The sequence below is a fragment of the Chiloscyllium plagiosum genome, chromosome 4, assembly GCF_004010195.1.
Source record: "Chiloscyllium plagiosum isolate BGI_BamShark_2017 chromosome 4, ASM401019v2, whole genome shotgun sequence".
NCBI classification, from domain to species: Eukaryota; Metazoa; Chordata; class Chondrichthyes; order Orectolobiformes; family Hemiscylliidae; genus Chiloscyllium; species Chiloscyllium plagiosum.
The window spans coordinates 73,237,966-73,255,491 of record NC_057713.1 but is presented as its reverse complement, the minus strand read 5'-3'; the positions used below and the strand labels follow the sequence as shown (position 1 = coordinate 73,255,491).

The following is a 17,526-nucleotide window of genomic DNA, read 5'->3' as shown; positions in this document are numbered from 1 at the left end:
GAATAAAACCAAGTGATCTTCACAGAAAAATAACTGATTTTTCAATTAGCTTAAAGATAACATGGGATATAAATCGCAACATTACACATTTGTTTTTGAGATGGTGGAAATAGTAATATGCCTAAAAAAATGTCAGTTAGAAATTTCATAGAAAATCTCATTTAATTGAAGTTGGTTGCACCCTTTAAGTTGCTCTCTTCAAAATATAGGTCTCTGTTTCTAGAGAATGTAACATGAAAGGTCTTAAAACATTTAAAAGCTGAATAATGTAGTCAATTTAAAAATTACAATGGATGAAATTCAAAAAGTTTACATTTTGAGAACTGTTTCATTCAAATGTTTAGCTCTCAAATGTTGCCTTGGTTGTAGTGGGCTATATGCTTAAAGACCTTGAGCAGAGAGTGCAGACATAGTACAATAAGGAAAACATGCACCAGTTCAATAGGAATGAACCTTCTTTAGTTCTTCCAATTATCAAAAAACGTCCTGGTGTTGGCTTTCAGGATTTCATTAATCGTTTGAGAAGCTTAGTATGTTGTTAATGAATATCTGGTGCTCCACTGTGTTGCCTACTTGCTAAGTGGATCCTGGAGTAAATAGTGTAAAGGATACATTCATCTTGTTTAATAGAATTCTTTGAGGAAATAACAGGCAGTATGGATAAAGGGAAAACTGTAGATATATTGTACATAGATTTTCAAAGATCATTTGACAAGGTGTCACATTAGGGATTACTATATAAAATAGAGCTTATGGTGTATTAGATAGCAATTTATCTTGGATAGAGGGCTGGTTAGCCAACAGGAGACAGTAGGACAGATGGATCATTTTAGCATCAATATGTCACAAATGGAATGCTACTGGGATCAACTGTATAGAGTCTAAACCAATGACTTGGATGATGGGGAATTGAATGTCCTGTTGCTAAATTTACTGATGCTATGAAGATAGACTTAATGTTCCCTTTAAAACCTAAGGGATTGGATAGGTTAAGTGCATGGGCAATAAACTTTGGCAGATACTGTATAATGTGGAAAACTGTGATGTTGTCCACTTTGACAGTGAAATGAAGAAAGCAACATATTACTTAAACGGAGTGTTTGCAGAGCTCAGTGGTACAGAGGGATCTGGATCTGATACATAAAACACAAAAACTTTAATATAGAGGTACAGCAGGTAATTAGGAAGGCAAATTATTTTTATTCATTCACAGGATCAGGGCATCCCTGGTTAGACAGCATTTATTGCCCATCATTACTCAGAGGGCAATTAAGAGTCACATTGCTGTTGGTCTGGAGTTACTTGAAGGTTAGAGCAGGAAAGGATGGCAATTTCATTCCCTAAGGAGATTTGTGTGTTAGATGCATTTTACGACAATTGACAATGGATTCATGGTCATTATTAAACCCTTAATTTCCAGTTTTTATTGAATTCAAATTCCTGTGGCTGTGGCTGGATTCAGACCTGGGTCTCCAAAACATTATCTGGGTCTCTGGACTAACAGTCCAATGATAAAACCACTAGAGTGTTGCCTTCCCAATATAAAGATTGGGATATTTTGCAGCAGTTATATTGGTATTTATGAGAACATCTAGGTGTACTGAGTACAGTCTTTGCCTACTTATTTAAGAAAAGGTTTCAACGCATTAGAGATGGTTGAGAAAATGTTCCCTCCAAACATGCCTTAGGATGACAGGGTTATCCTATGAGAAAAGGTTTGGGAGTTTGGGCCTTTATCCACTGGAATTTAGAAGAATAAGGGATGATCTTATTGAAACACAATGCTGAGGGAACTTGCAAGGGTGAATGCTGAAAGGGTCTTTCTTCATTTGGGAGGGATACAAATTAGGAGTCAAAGTATAAAAATAAGGAGTGTTCTATTTTAGACAAATGCAAGGAGAATTAATTTTTCCTTCAGAGAGTTGTGAATCTTTCTTCCCCAGAAGGTAGTGGAAGTAATGTTATCGAAAATTTTTAATGCAGAGATTGACTAACAAGGGAATTGAAGTTGCGGGGTTGGAGAAGAGAGTGGAGTTGAGGCCACAATCCAATCAGCCACGATCGTATTAAATGGCAGAATGGGGGAAAGAATGCTGACCAAGTTAATTAAAAAAATATCTCTAGCGATTTTTGAAAAGATTTGTATCTCAGGTTGAGGTTCTGGATGTAAGTTTGTTCGCTGAGCTAGAAGGTTTGATTTCAAACATTGTCATCATACTAGGTAACATCACTGGTGAAGTGCTAGTGGTATGCTCTGCTTTCTATTTATATATTTAGGTTTCTTTGTGTGGGTGATATCATTTCCAGTTCTTTTTCTCAGAGGATGGTAGATGGGGTCCAAGTCGATGTGTTTATTGATAGAGTTCTGGATGTAATGCGATGCTTGAAGGAATTCTCGTGTGTCTCTGTTTGGCTTGTCAGAGGATGGATGTGTTGTTCCAATCAAGGTGGTGTCCTTCTTAGTCTGTATGTAAGGATACTAGTGGGTCATGTCTTTTTGTGTCTAGTTGATGTTTATGTATCCTGGTGGCTAGGTTCCTGCCTATTTGTTGTAGTCCTTGTAAATGATATTCATTTTTCTTGTTTGTATAGGGTCTTTTAAGTTCATCAGCTGCTTTGTAAGTAGGTTTGTGTGCTAAAATGATGCTAAGAGGTCTCAGTAGTCTGGAAGTCATTTCAGAGATGTCTCTGATGTAGGGTAAAATTGCGAAGGTTTCTGGGTGCATTGTGTCTACTTGTTTGGATTTGTTGCTGGGAAATTGGCAGACTGTTTATTGGGTACCTGTTCTTCTTGAATATGCTGTATAGGGATTTCTCTTCTGCTCTTTGTAGTTCCTCAGTGCTGCAGTGTGTGGCTTGTTGAAATACTGTCCTAATGCAGCTTTGTGGGTGTTGGGATGATTGACCAAATAGCCAACTATAGAAGCAGTGTGTATTGTTTTCCTGTAGATGCAGGTTTGAAGTTCCTCATTGATTGTTCGCTCAATGGGGTGGGGGGAACCAGAGTACCTGGGGGGAAACCCACACAGACACTCTGGAGTTTACACATTCTCCTAGTCAGTCATCTGAGGGTGGAATTGAATCTGGGTCTCTGGTACTGAGGCAGAAGTGCTGACTATGGAGCTATGGTGCCACCCAAATTGTAGAACTAGTCACAATATTTTGGTCTGAGGTTCACCTCAGGGCAAAGGAAGGCACATTTTCCTAACAATCTCAGACAGTGGCTATGAAAAGAAAAAAGATGATGGTGGGAGCCAAAGATAATGGAACAAATTCAATCCAGAGGATGTGTCTGTCAATGGACTCAGGTCAGTAATACTCAAGCAAGCAGAAAGGGCCTCAGCCAACAGTGATGTAAACTGCAGGCAAAGGTGATGACAAAAACAAGTTCAGTTATGAATATTCTAGAGTTATTTACTTTTGATTCCCTGTTTGTTTGTACTTCTGGAGTAATTTTACTGCATACATAGCCAAGATAAAGCTATTATGAACTCACGTTTGTGCTCAAAACGAGAGGAAAGTATGACCTGGAGTGTGGTGGGATGGGACTGGTTGCATTGGCTTACATACCCTGTATTTCCATTAATATTCTATTTGGTCCAACTGGTCTGTCAGAAATAAAAAAAGTTCTGGAGAAACTCAATAGGTCTGGCAGCGTCTGAGAGAAACCATGTTAGTGTTCCAAGGTTTAACATCTTCACTACTTCAAATAATGGTAGTAATGGACCTGTGATGTTAACGGTTTGTTTCTACAGTTGCTGCCAGACTAGTTGAAGCTTTGCAGCACTTTGCAGATACTGATGAGCTGAAACAAAAACATTTTGTTCTTATTTTAGAATGTTGACTGGTTAGCAAGGTCAGAGCACATGGAATCCAGGGAGAAAGTGCCATTTGGATACAAAATTGGCTTGAAAATCAGAGACAGAGGGTGGTGGTGGAGGATTGTTTGTTGTACAAGAGGCCTGTGACCACTGGTGTGCAACAAGGATCAGTGCTGGATCTACTGCTTTGTCATTTACATAAATCATTTGTATATTAATATACTTTGGTTAGGAGGTTTGCAGGTGACACCAAAATTGATGGTAGAGATAACCTTCACTGTCCACTGAGTGCAACAGGACCTTGATCAGATGAGTTGGTAGGCTGAGGGGTGGCAGATGGGGTTTAATTTAGATACCAAAGTGCAGTACTTCACATTTAAGTCAAATCAGGGCAGGACTTATACACTTAATAGTAGCATCCTGGGGAATGTTGATGAACAAAGATATTGGAGTGTAGGTTCATAGCTTCTTGAAGGTGGTGTTTGGTATGCTTGCTTTTTTTGTCAGTGCATTGAGTATAGGAGTTGGGATGTCATGTGGCTGTACAGGACACTGGATAGACTACTTTTGGAATACTGCAGTCAGTTCTGGTCTCCCTAATATAGGCGAGGTAGTGTTGAACATTAAAGGGTTCAGAAGAGATTTAAGAATATTGCTAGGTTTGGAAGATTTGAGCAAGAGTATGTGGCTGAATAGGCTGGGGCTATTTTGCATGGAGAGTAGGAGGCTGAGGAGTGATCTTGTAGAAGTTTATAAAATCATGAGGGATAGGGTGAATTGTCAAGGTCTTTTCCCCAGGATAGGGAATCCCAAATTAGAGGGCATAGGTTTAAAGTGACAGGGGGGTGGGGGAAGTTTCACATAGATGTTGGTGCATGTGTGGAATGAGCTGCCAGAGGAAATGGTTGAAGATGGTACAGTTAAGGGCATCTAGATGCTTAGATGAGTAGCAAGGGTCCAAGAGGAATTTGGGCCAAATATTAAAGGATTGGAACATGTTTCCACTGATGGGTGAGTGCTGAACCAGAGGACACAGCTTAAAAATATGGGGTAGACTATTTAGGACAGATGAGGAGAAACTTCTTCACCCAGAGAGTGGTGGCTGTGTGGAATGCTCTGCCCCAGAGGGTAGTGGAGGCCCAGTCTCTGGCTTAAATTTAAGAAGGAGTTGGATAGAGCTCTCAAGGATAGTGGAATCAAGGGTTATGGAGATAAGGCAGGAACAGGATACTGAATAAGGATGATCAGCCATGTGTGTAGGCTCGAAGGGCAGAATGGCCTACTCCTGCACCATTGTCTATTGTGAAATACTGGCAAATTGGACTAGATTACTTTAGGACATCTGGTTAGCATGAATGAGTTAGACTGAAGAGTCTATTTCCATTCTGTACATGTCATACAGTCAGGGGCTAAGTCAGTTTATGCTTCACTTGAATCATGCCTTATCAGTGTCACCTTTTGCCTTAGTGTATGTATGTCACTTTCCTGCAATGTATCGATGATACGAAAATAGGTGGGAAGGCAAGTGGTGAGGGTGACACAAACAAACAAGTCTACAGAGGAGTGTGGGCAGGTTAAGTTAACTTGGCAGGTTGAGTGAAATGTGAGGTTATGTATTTTAGCTGGAGGATTGGAGGAGCGAATGCTATTTAAGTGGAGAAAGACTGTAGAAAACTCTAGAATGGAGAAATTTGGGAGTTCTCATCTGTGAGGCACAAAAAAGGGAATGCAAATGGAATCTCGGCCTTTATTTCAAAGGGAATGGAATATTAAATTTGGGAGGTTTCACAAACTATACCAGGCAGTAGTCAAATCAACTGGAATACTGAACTGGAGTCCTGAAGGAAAGATAAATTGACATTGGAGACAGTGTAGAGAAGGTTTACTTGGTTGGTACCATGAATGGAGGGCCTGTCTTATGAGAAGTTGAGCAGGTTGGGTCTGTACTCTTTGGCATGTACAAGATGACAACATTATTGAAAAAGGATACTTGGAAGACTTCAGATAGACACAGAAGGATTATTTCCTGTTGTGCCAGGGTCCAGGACCACAGGACCCAACCTCAGAAGGAAGGGTCACATAAAACATGAGGAAAGATTTGAGTATAGTGAATCTATGCAATTCTAGACCTGAGTGGTATCAATGCTGGGTCATTAAAAATCTGTTCACCTTAGCATTGAATATATTTAATCAGTAATGGAATCAAGGCTTATGAGAGGAAGGCAGGAAAGAGGAATTGAGAATTATCAGATCAGCCATGATCTCATTGAATGGCAGAACAGACTCAGTAGGCTGAATGACCTACTTTTCCAATAACTTAGTCTCCTATGACTGTCTGTTATTCTCCTTAACCACTCCTTAAGGTCGTGATTTCCACAATTGCACCAGTATCTGTAAAGTGCTGGAAAACATGGCAGGTATGCTAAATGTTTCTTCTGAATTTACTATTGGATTTCTTGGCAACTATCTATCCTCCCTCGTTCTAATATTACTAAGTAGGTGGGATTGCGTGCAGGGTTAAATAGGCAGTTTATATGAATTCTTCAGAAAGCCAATCTGATGACCTTAGAATCTTTGAGGCAGGCATTGTGTGGAATTCACTGCTTCACAATGTGGTGGATGCCAGGACATTGAATAAATTTATGGACGAGGTGGACAGATTTTTAGTTAGGACTGAGTAAATGTGTCCACAGGAATGTGGAGTGGAGGCTGGTGGTATCAGCCATGATCATATTAAATGATGGGGCAAGCTTGAGGGACTGAATTACCTACCTACTTCTGCTAGTTTTAAACTGGATTTGCTACTTATATGCCTATTGTCTGTCATGTAATTAACTTAATCCTCTTCAATATTGACTGCCTCCCCTAATTTTTCAAGTGCCTTTATGAATTAATTTATTGAGTTCAGTTTTCCCTGCTATGTGTTTTTATTCATGACCTCTTGATTACAAGTATAGCACCATACTCACTAGATACTGCTCAAAAAAAAAAAGAAAGGGATGTCGCAAGTTAAGGGAAATAATACACATTCTTTTTATCCAGATACTTCAGGATGAAAGTGCAATTTTACATTTGGGCACAATATTTGAAATTCAACATGTGGAAATAGTTACATGTGTAAATAGTGTCTTGTATAGATCAGCATCTCAAGCATCAAATTGTTTTTTTTGATCAGAGCTGATTAGTAACCTGAAATTTATAATTCTCTCGTAAATAGAGAATTAAACCTTGAATTTATATTGAACAGTGCAACACAGGAACAGACCCTTTAGCTTAATTCAGCACAACATCATGGACTAAGCCTTCAGCCTGCCTTTGGTCCATATTCCTCCATTTCTTGGACATTCACCTTGCTTATCTAAAAGTCCCTGAAACACCCCATCATCTGACTCCTCCACCACTCCTGGCAGCACATTCCAGACTCCTATCACTTAAAAAAACTTGCCCTCACATCTCCTTTGAACTCCTCCTACCCCCCCACCCCACCTTCCACCTTAAGTGCATGCCCTAGGAGACATTTCAACACTGGGAAAATATTCTGGCCATCAATCCTATATTCACCTCAATTGTGTAGACTTCTATCACATCTCCACTTAACTTCTACTGTTAGTTTTTCTAGCCACCTTTATAGCTCATACCCTCTAATCCAGGCAACATCCTGATAAACCCATATCCTCTAAAGCCTGCAAATCCTCTGTAAAGTGGTGAACTGAATTGAAATCCTTACTATAGAACACTTTGGTTAGGCCACACCTAAAGATTTATATAGCTGCAACATGACATCCTGACTCATTTCCCTGACTAATAAAGGCAAGCATGCCATGTGTCTTTACCATCCTATTTACTTTGTGGCCACTTTCAGGGAGCTATGGACTTCAAACCCAAGATCCTGCTGTACATCAGTGCTATTTAGGGTCCTGCCATTAAATGTGTACTTTTCTTTACCATTTGATCTCCCAAAGTGCAATACCTCACACTTATCCGGATTAAACTCCATCTGCCATTTCTCCAATCATACCTGCATAATCTCAATCTATATATCCTGCTGTATCCTTTGACAACTTTCTACATTATCCACAATGTCACCGACCTTTGAGTAAACCACCTATCTACACCCTAACAGCTATGTCTTTTAGGACCGACCAGATCAGTCATACTTGTGCCAAGTCACTCTTGGTGATGGATATTGAAATGCCCCCACCCAATGTACACTTTGTGCAATTGCCATCCTCAAATGCTTCCTCCAATCATTGTTCAACATGAGGGAATACAGATTCATCCATGGAGGGAGGATGGTATATGGTAATCAAGCAGGAGGCTTACTTGGCCATGTTTAATGGGCAGCCATGAAACTTAATGGGGCCTAGTGTCAATATTGAGGACACCCAGGGCAACCACCACTGACCATATACCACTGTGCTGCCACCTCCACTACATCTGTCCTGTCAGTGCAACCACCCAGGGATGATGAGTGGTGTTTGATACATTGCCTGTAAGTTATGATTCTGTGAGTATGACTGTCAGGTTGTTGCTTGACTAGTCTGAATCAGCTCTTCCAATTTTGGCACTAGCCCCAAATGTTAGTTATGGACCAGGCCAGACCCTCAAAATATTTCAAGGTAGCCCAGACCCTAACTTGTTAGTTGTTTTAAGCAGGTGAAAAGTTAATGTACCATGAGTGATGTAGCTGGCTCACTTAAAGATTGAATAAATTCTCTATATATGAATACATTCTTTCACAAGAAAGTGAACAGAATATAGAACATAAAACTTATCTGAAATTCCAGTCAAGTCTATCACAACTTAACAATGCTGTTCCAATTTTTTGCAACATCCCATGAATAGCCTGTTGGCAAAAACAACTAAAACAGGTTCTTACAGGAGTGATGTCAGAGAAGATCAGCATGGAGCTGTCTCTTTGACCAGCAGCCTCAAAAACTGACTGCTTGCTAAAACCAAACCAAACCCCTGAACTGGCCACTTCCCTTTCATTGTACAAGTGTTTTGAAAGAAAGACTAAAAGCATTCTCAAAAAGATAAACTCAGACATCAGAACATTGACACCTCTGAAAAATATAACCAAGGGCAGAATAACCTTATTATTAATAGAGGAGCAGCATCGTCACACCTCCCCCTTAAAAAACCAATATCCAAAAAGGGGACTTTATTTTAAACCCTTAATCTTACTGTTTGTACACTACAACACCCAAACATTATATTGACGATGAATATGCACTACTACATTAGATTAGATTACTTTACAGTGTGGAAACAGGCCCTTCGGCCCAGCAAGTCCACACCGACCTGCCAAAGCGCAACCCACCCAGACCCATTCCCCTACATTTACCTCTTCACCTAACACTACGGGCAATTTAACTTGGCCAATTCACCTAACCAGCACCTTTTTGTACTGTGGGAGGAAACCAGAGCACCTGGAGGAAACCCACGCAGACACAGGGAGAACGTGCAAACTCCACACAGTCAGTCGCCTGAGGCGGGAATTGAACCTGGGTCTCTGGCGCTGTGAGGCAGCAGTGCTAACCACTGTGCCGCCCAAATCATTCTATTTCAGTCTGTTTACTTCTGCCACTGAATGTCTCAATTTCTCGTACTAGTCTCGACAATGTGTTGACAATCCTGTTTTCTCATCCTGCCACATGCAGAGTTTTCAAACTGAATGACTAACAAGCTCCACCTAAACAATCTGGAATTTTTGTCCTTAAATTTCTCCACAAATTTCAGTGTTATGATCAGTGTATATAATTGTTTGTTACAAACAATGTATCTGAGACATTGAGAGGTTGTAACACCAACACCAAGCTCAAAAGTCTCCTTCTCAATTGTCAAATATTTGTTGAAGAATGTTCAATTTCCTTGGAGGTCTGATAGGTCTTCCTGTAAGAGCACAGCACCAACTCCCACTCTCAAATTGATAGTCACCTTAAATGGCTTTATGTAATTAGGTGTGCCTAACACACAGTTAGTGGTTAATAGCTTTCAGGTTGTCAAATGCCTTCTGACAGTCTGCTATCCACTGAAACTTCTTGCCTTTCTTTAGTAAATCAATTAATGGAACAGCCACATGCAATCCCAGGCATGGTAGTACTGCTTTTTTGGTGGTGGAATGGGAAACTCCCCAATTACCTTTGTTTTTGCATCCTGTTGGGCCATTTGCCATATCCAACGTGGCCCAGGAAGGTTGCTTGGGCTTTGGCAAATTCATTTTTAGCCAGGTTATCACCAAGCATGCCCCCTGAAGTCAAACAATTCTGATAAATGTTAATGTTCCTTCCATGTGTGACTAAAATCACCAGGTAAATATAAGCTACACAATTGCATATCTGGAAATTACCTAATTGATTAGTCTGAAATGTGGCTGGTGCATGTTTCATACCAAATGAAATGGCTTGAAACTAATACAGTCCTTTCAGTGTTATGAAAGCTGAAATTGACTGCTGTTTTGGACAAGGGTACCTGCAGTACCCTCTGAGCAAGTCCAACTTAGAAGTTGCTCCTCCCACCTTTTTCAACAGATTTCCAGACATGGAATCTGATATGAATCAGTCTTTGTAACTTCATTGATTTTGCGATAGTACCCAATCGTTGTGTAGATTATCTGGTTAATACCATTGTGAGCTCCATTCATTGTAACTCACTTTGTCTCTCATCTTGGACAATGCCTTTTGAACCTATGCCCACTTTAGAGGGTTATGCCTTTGAGGATGTTGCTTAATTGAAACAGCATTTCCTATATCTACATTTGCAATTAGGTTAGTACTTCCCAGCTTATTTCCACATCTCTCCATGCAATAGCAATAACTTCAGGTAATTTTAATCTGGAAGGTAACTCAATTTATCCCAATTTGATAACTTCCTCATTGTTAAGTTTAATTTGAGGAATGTCCAATTCAGGATCTTCCGAACTTGGTTCTTTATGCTGCGTTGTAACCAGAACATGCTTTCCTTTTGAGCACATTCACATGACATTGATTTCTGTCTAGAGTCCTTATCAAGAAGTTCACCTCAATCTCCTTTTGACTATAAAGGTCCACTAAACCTTGCTTTTAAAAGGTTCACCCATTACTAGAACACTAACACTTTATCCCAATAGCAAAATTGCAAGGTTTTGATTTCTTGCCTGCTTCTTGTTTCATTGAATGCTGTGATACTTTTAAATGTTGTCTAGCCAACTCCCCTGCTCTATTTAACCATTCCCCAAAGTTTGACAGTCCAAGTGTGATCTGAATTCTGACTTATCTGTTTCTCAATGTAATGTGTAGCCCTCTCACTTAATGCTCAAAAACTAATTCAAATAGACTCAGTTTGGTCAATTCATATGGTGTACCTCTGGCAAAAATACAAACAGAATTCCTTTATCCCAGTCATCTGGATAGTGTTGCTTACAAGTCCTCAACATGGTCTTTAATGTCTGATGCCACCTTTCTAGTGCTCCCTGCAATTCTGGATGATATGCATTAGATTTGAATTGTTTTATTAAGTGGATCATTACATCAAAATTATTCAAGGAAGTTAAGTTTGACCATTGATCTGATTGTAGGACTGTGGGCAGTCCATATCTAGTGAAAAATGTGATCAACTCTTCTACAATCCTTTTAGCTAAGAGCCTCTGGAAATCTAGTGGACACTGTTTTAACAGAAAAAAGTATTTGCTAAGTCAGGGTCCTATGCAATCAGTTAAGACTCTTGTAAAAAAAGGTTCCTCAAATGCAGGAATAGATTTTAAAGGTGTGACTCATTACTGCTGGTGATTTTCTAGTTACCTGATATACATGTCTGGCAAAATGCAACTACATTTTTGTCCAGGCCAGTAAAAATGTTTTTGCATTTTAGCTTGAGTTTTACTTAACCCTAAATGACCTCCTACTGGTAATTCATGTGCTGTCCACAATACCTTTCAGTAACCCACTGGCAATACAACTTTATGAACTTCTGCCCATTTCTCATCTGCTTGAATGTGTGATGGCCTCCATTTCCTTCTCAAGCCTTAACTTTTAAGACAGAAGAATTCAGGTATTCAGTTTTCTTCAGTGTACACTTTAGAACATGGCCTTTACTGTGCTGTAATTTCCATTTGGCCCTCAATGTTGCATCAACCTGTGGAACCAATCTGAAGCCCATCTATCCTACACTATTCCATTGGATAAATATATGCATGACAAAGACCATTTAAATGTCCTTAAAGTTGGAGAGTCTACTACTGTTACAGTAAAGGTTCCATACCCTACTATGGAGTAAGGAAACTACCTCTGACATTTATCCTGTATCTATCACCCCTCAATTTAAAGCTATGTCCCATTGTGCTAGCCATTGCCATCTGAGGAAAAGGCTCTCACTGTCCACCCTGTCTAACCCTCTAATTATCCTATAATTCTTAAGTCACCTCTCCACCTTCTCTAACAAGGAACAGCCCCAAGCCCTTCAGCCTTTCCTCATAAGACCTTCCCTCCACATCAGGGAGAAAGTGAGGACTGCAGATCAGAGCTGAAAATGTGTTGCTGGAAAAGCATATGTCAGGCAGCATCCAAGGAGCAGGAGAATTGACGTTTCGGGCAGGAGCCCTTCAGGAATGAGGAAAGTGTGCCAAGCGGGCCAAGATAAAAACATAGGGAGGAGGGACTTGTGGGGGGGTTGGAAATGCGATAGGAGGAAGGAGGTTAAGGTGTGGGTGATAGGCTGGAGTGGGGGTGAGGGTGGAGATGTCAGGAAGAAAATTGCAGGTTAGGAAGGTAGTGCTGAGTTAAAGGGTTGGGACTGAGACAAGGTGGGGGGAGGGGAAATAAGGAAACTGGAGAAATCTGAGTTCATCCCTTGTGGTTGGAGGGTTCCTAGTTGGAAGATTAGGCGCTCTTCCTCCAGCTGTCGTGTTGCTATGGTCTGGCAATGGAGGAGACCAAGGACCTGCATGTCCTTGGTGGAGTGGCAGGGGGAGTTGAAGTGTTGAGCCACGGGGTGGTTGGGTTGGTTGGTCCAGGTGTCCCAGAAACATTCCACAAGTAGGCAGCCTGTCTCCCCAATATAGAGGAGGCCACATCGGGTGCAGTGTGTGGAGGTGCAGGTGAATTTGTGGTGAATTTCACCTGCACCTCCACACACCATTTACTGCATCCGCTGCACCCGATGTGGCCTCCTCTATATTGGGGAGACAGGCTGCCTACTTGCAGAATGTTTCAGAGAACACCTCTGGGACACCTGGACCAACCAACCCAACCACCCCGTGGCTCAACACTTCAACTCCCCCTCCCACTCCAAGGACATGCATGTCCTTCAACTCCTCCATCGCCAGACCATAGCAACATGACGGCTGGAGGAAGAGCGTCTCATCTTCCGCCTAGGAACCCTCCAACCACAAGGGATGATCTCCGATTCCTCCAGTTTCCTCATTTCCCCTCCCCCCACCTTCCATCTTCTTCCTGACCTCTCTGTCCCCACCCCCACTCCAGCCTATCATTCTCACCTTAACCTCCTTCCATCTATCGCATTTCCAATGCCCCTCCCCCAAGTCCTTCCTCCCTACCTTTCATCTTAGCCTGCTTGGCACACTTTCCTCATTCCTGAAGGGCTCATGCCCGAAACGTCGATTCTTCTACTCCTTGGATGCTGCCTGACCTGCTGCGCTTTTCCAGCAACACATTTTCAGCTCTTCCCTCCATATCAGGCAACATCCTAGTAAATCTCCTTTGCACCTTTCCAAAGCTTCCTATAATGTAGTAACCAAAACTGCATGCAATAGTCCAAGTGCCAGAGTTTTGTACAGCTGCAGCATGGCCTCATGGCTCCAAAACTCAATTCCTCCAATAAAAAGCTAATACACTATGCCTTCTTAACAACCCTATGAACCTGGTTGACAACTTTTAGGGATCTCTACATGGACAGCTCTGCTCATTTACACTATCAAGAATCTTACTGTTAGCCCAGTATTTTTTATTCTTATTACTTCTTCCAAAAGTGAATCACCTCAGTTTTCTATATTAAACACCATCTGCTACCTTTCAGCCAATCTCTGCAGTTTATGACCCTTTGTAACCTGCAACATCCTTCAAACACTACCCACAACTCCACTGACCTTACTGACATCTGCATATTTACTAACATCCTTCTAAATACTCATCCAGCTCATTTATAAAAATGACAGACAGCAGTGGTTCCAAAACAGATCCTTGTGGTACACCACGAGTCACTGAGCTCCAGGATAAATCAACCACCACCCTCTCGTCTTTCAGTTAACCAGTTTCTGATACAAACTGCGAAATCACCCTCAATCAAATGCCTTCATATTTTGTGCAATGTTACCAATGGGAACCTTATCAAAGCACCTTACTGAAATCCATATATACCACATTAACTGCTTTACCTTCATCCATCCCATTTGGTTAACATTTCAAAGAACTCAGTTTGTGAGGCACAACCTATCTTTCACAAAACAGTGTTGACTATCCATAAACAACTTATTCTTCTCTAAAATGAAGATAAATCCTCACTAACATTTTGACACTTTACCCACAACTGAAGTGAGGCTCACTGGTCTATAGTTATGAGAGTTGTCTCTACTGATGTTCTTGAGCAAGGGGACCACATTTGTTATCCTCCAATCTTCTGGCACTATCGCTGTAGACAATGACAACATAAAGATCAAAGCCAAAGGCTCTGCAGTCTCCTCCTGGCTTCCCAGAAAATCCTAGGTTAAATCCCATCCTGCCTAGAGGATTAATCTATTTTCACACTTTCAGGAATTGCTAACACCTCATTGTGAACCTCAATCCCATCTAGTCTAGTAGCCTGTATCTCTATTCTCCTCAACAATATCAGTATTCACTGGGGGGGGGGGGGGAAATATTCATTTAGCACTTCCACTGACTCCACACAACTTCCCACTACTATCCAAAGATGTGCAGGTTAGGTGAATTAGCCAAGTTGCCCAGTGTTCAGGGATGTGTAGGTTAGGTGCAAGTGTCAAGGGTAAATATAGATGAATGATTTGGGTGAGATATTCTTCAGAGGATTAGTGTAGACTGGTTGGGCTGAAGGGCCTGTTTCCACACTTTAGGCATTCTAATTCTATCTTTGATTGGCTGTAATCTCTTTGTTTGTTCCTGATATACCTACAGAAAGAATCAAGGAAAACCCAAAGCCTATCTGCCAATGACTTCTCATGTCCCCTCCTGGCTCTTAGCTCTCTTTAGGCTAACTTGTAACTCAAGTGCCCTAACTGAACCTTCACGTCTCATCCTAACATAAGCCACCTTCTTTCTCTTGAAGAGATTCAACTTGAGTAAACCATGCCTCCCTCACTCAACTACTTCCTCCCTGCTAGTCAGGTACATTATAAAGGACATGCAGTAGCTGTTCCTTGAATAACCTCCACATTTCAATTGTGCCCATCCCCTGCAAATTCCTTCCCCATCCTAAATCTTGCCTAATTGCATCATAATTTCCTTTCTCCCAGCAATAACTCTTGCCTTGTGGTATATACCCATCCCTTTCCATTGCTAAAGGCAAATCAACTGAATTGTGGGCATTGTCACCAAAGTGCTCACCTACCTCCAAACCTAACAGGGCCTGGTTCATTACCTAATACCAAATCAAATGTGGCCTTGCCCCTTGTTGGCTTGTCTACATAGTGTGTGAGGAAACCATCCTGCACACTGAAAAACTGAACCATCTAAAAAGTACTTTAACTAGAGTATTTCCACTCAATATTTGGAAAGATAAAGACCCCATAACAAGTACCCTGTTACTCTTGCTCCTATCCAGAATTATCTTTGGTATCCTTCCCTCTAACATCTCTGGAACTATTTGGATGCCTATAGAAAACCCAACAAGGTGACCTCTCCTTTCCTGTTTCTAACCTCAGCAGAAAAGTCCTTTCTGCTACCATAATACTGTCCTTGACTAACAAGGTCACATTTCCCCTCATTTTTTGTTATCTTCTGTTCTTACCGAAACATCTAAATCCTGGAACCTACAACAACCATTCCTGCACCTGCTCTATTCATGTCTGAAATGGCCACAACATTGACTTCCCAGGGATGGACCTATGCTGCAAGTTCACCCACCTTATTCCAGATGCTCCTGTTTGAAGTAGACACTTCAAACCATTTTCCTGATTGCCAGTGAACTCTTGCAACCTTGAAATGTCATTTCTGACCTCACTGCTCTCAACCTTCTGGACACTAACTACAATTTAGGTTCCCATCCCCCTGAATTAGTTTAAACCCTCCCATAGAGAATTAGCAAATTCCTTTTCTTGCCCCCCTCAAACCACCAGGATATTAGTATCCCTCTGGTTCAGGTGTAGACCATCCTGTTTGTGGAGGTCTCACCTACCCCCATAATGAGTGGCTATTTAGCTGGAACTCTCCCTCCTGTACTATCCCTGTAGCCACATATTCAACTCCATTCCTCACTTTGATACAGTTGCTTCAAAGTTTGGGAGAAGATTTGTAGCTCAGGTGCTTGTTGTGGTTCTGTTCGCCGAGCTGGGAATTTGTGTTGCGGTTGTCTTGTCCCCCGTCTCGGTGACATGCTCAGTGCTTGGGAGCCTCCTGTGAAGCGCTTCTGTGATGTTTCCTCCAGCATTTAGTGATTTGTACCTGCTGCTTCCAGTTGTCAAAAAAATTCCCATGCAAGGACTGCACAAAACACTACATAGGACAAACAGGAAGGCAGCTAATGGTCCTAGCCACGAAATGACATGACCAGCTGTCCTTTGTAGCCACACAGATGACAAGCAACAGGAGTTCAACTGGGACAACGCTATTCTAGGACAAGCCAAACAGAACAGCTAGGGAATTCCTAGAGGCATGGCACTCATCCACAGATTCATTCAATAAGCACATCGACCTGGACCCAATATACTGACCACCAATATACAGACAGCTGGAACTGACAACCGGAAGCGTCAGGTACAAATCACTATAAATGCTGGAGGAAACATCACAGAAGCGCTTCACAGGAGGCTCCCAAGCACGGAGGATGTCACCTAGACAGGGGACGAAACGTCTGCAACACAAATTCCCAGCTCGGCGAACAGAACCACAACAACAGTTGCTTCAAGTTTGTCTTTCTATTGTGTCTGTTAATTTCTTTTGAGCTAAAAAATCCACTTTCTCCTCTACCTGTTTTGTCTCAACCATTTGATAAAACATGGTTTCTGATAATTCTCCTTCAACTTATCTGTATTCTTTAATTTCTCCTTCTGTTTCAACTGGTGGCTTTGGGACCTTGTTACCATAGTCAGGAAAAATCCCAGAATAGATTTCCGGTAACACTTCAGTTGCCTGATTCTCCACTTTTTTTTTAAAGACAGCACTGATGAAGTTCTGCCCATTTCCCATCTGCCTAAATGTATGATGGTCTCCATTTCCTCATTAATGGAATTTAAGATAGTAGCATTCAGGGATACATTTGGTTTCTTTTCTATGTATGCCTTTTGATACAATTGGTTTAAATTTTCATCTTTCTACTGTAACTTAGTTGATTTCTCTGAACTAAAGATGTTTGCTTTGTCATCTGTTCCTGGTTTGTCTCAACCATTTGATCAAACAAGATCTTTGCTAATTCCACTTCCTTATCTGTACTCTGATCTCTCCTGTTTCAACTGGAGACAGGAACCTCATTACCACGCAGTCAGGAAAAATCCCAGGAGGTGTCATTGACTTGTTCAGTTGCCTGAATTTCCACTGGT

The 17,526-nt window shown here is 41.3% G+C and overlaps 1 protein-coding gene across 8 annotated transcripts in view; it reads left to right on the top strand.

Annotated features, from left to right (window-relative positions):
* rims2a (regulating synaptic membrane exocytosis 2a) overlaps positions 1 to 17,526 on the top strand; it is a 973,874-nt gene that overhangs the window by 262,081 nt on the left and 694,267 nt on the right. The gene's annotated exons all lie outside the window — the stretch shown is intronic.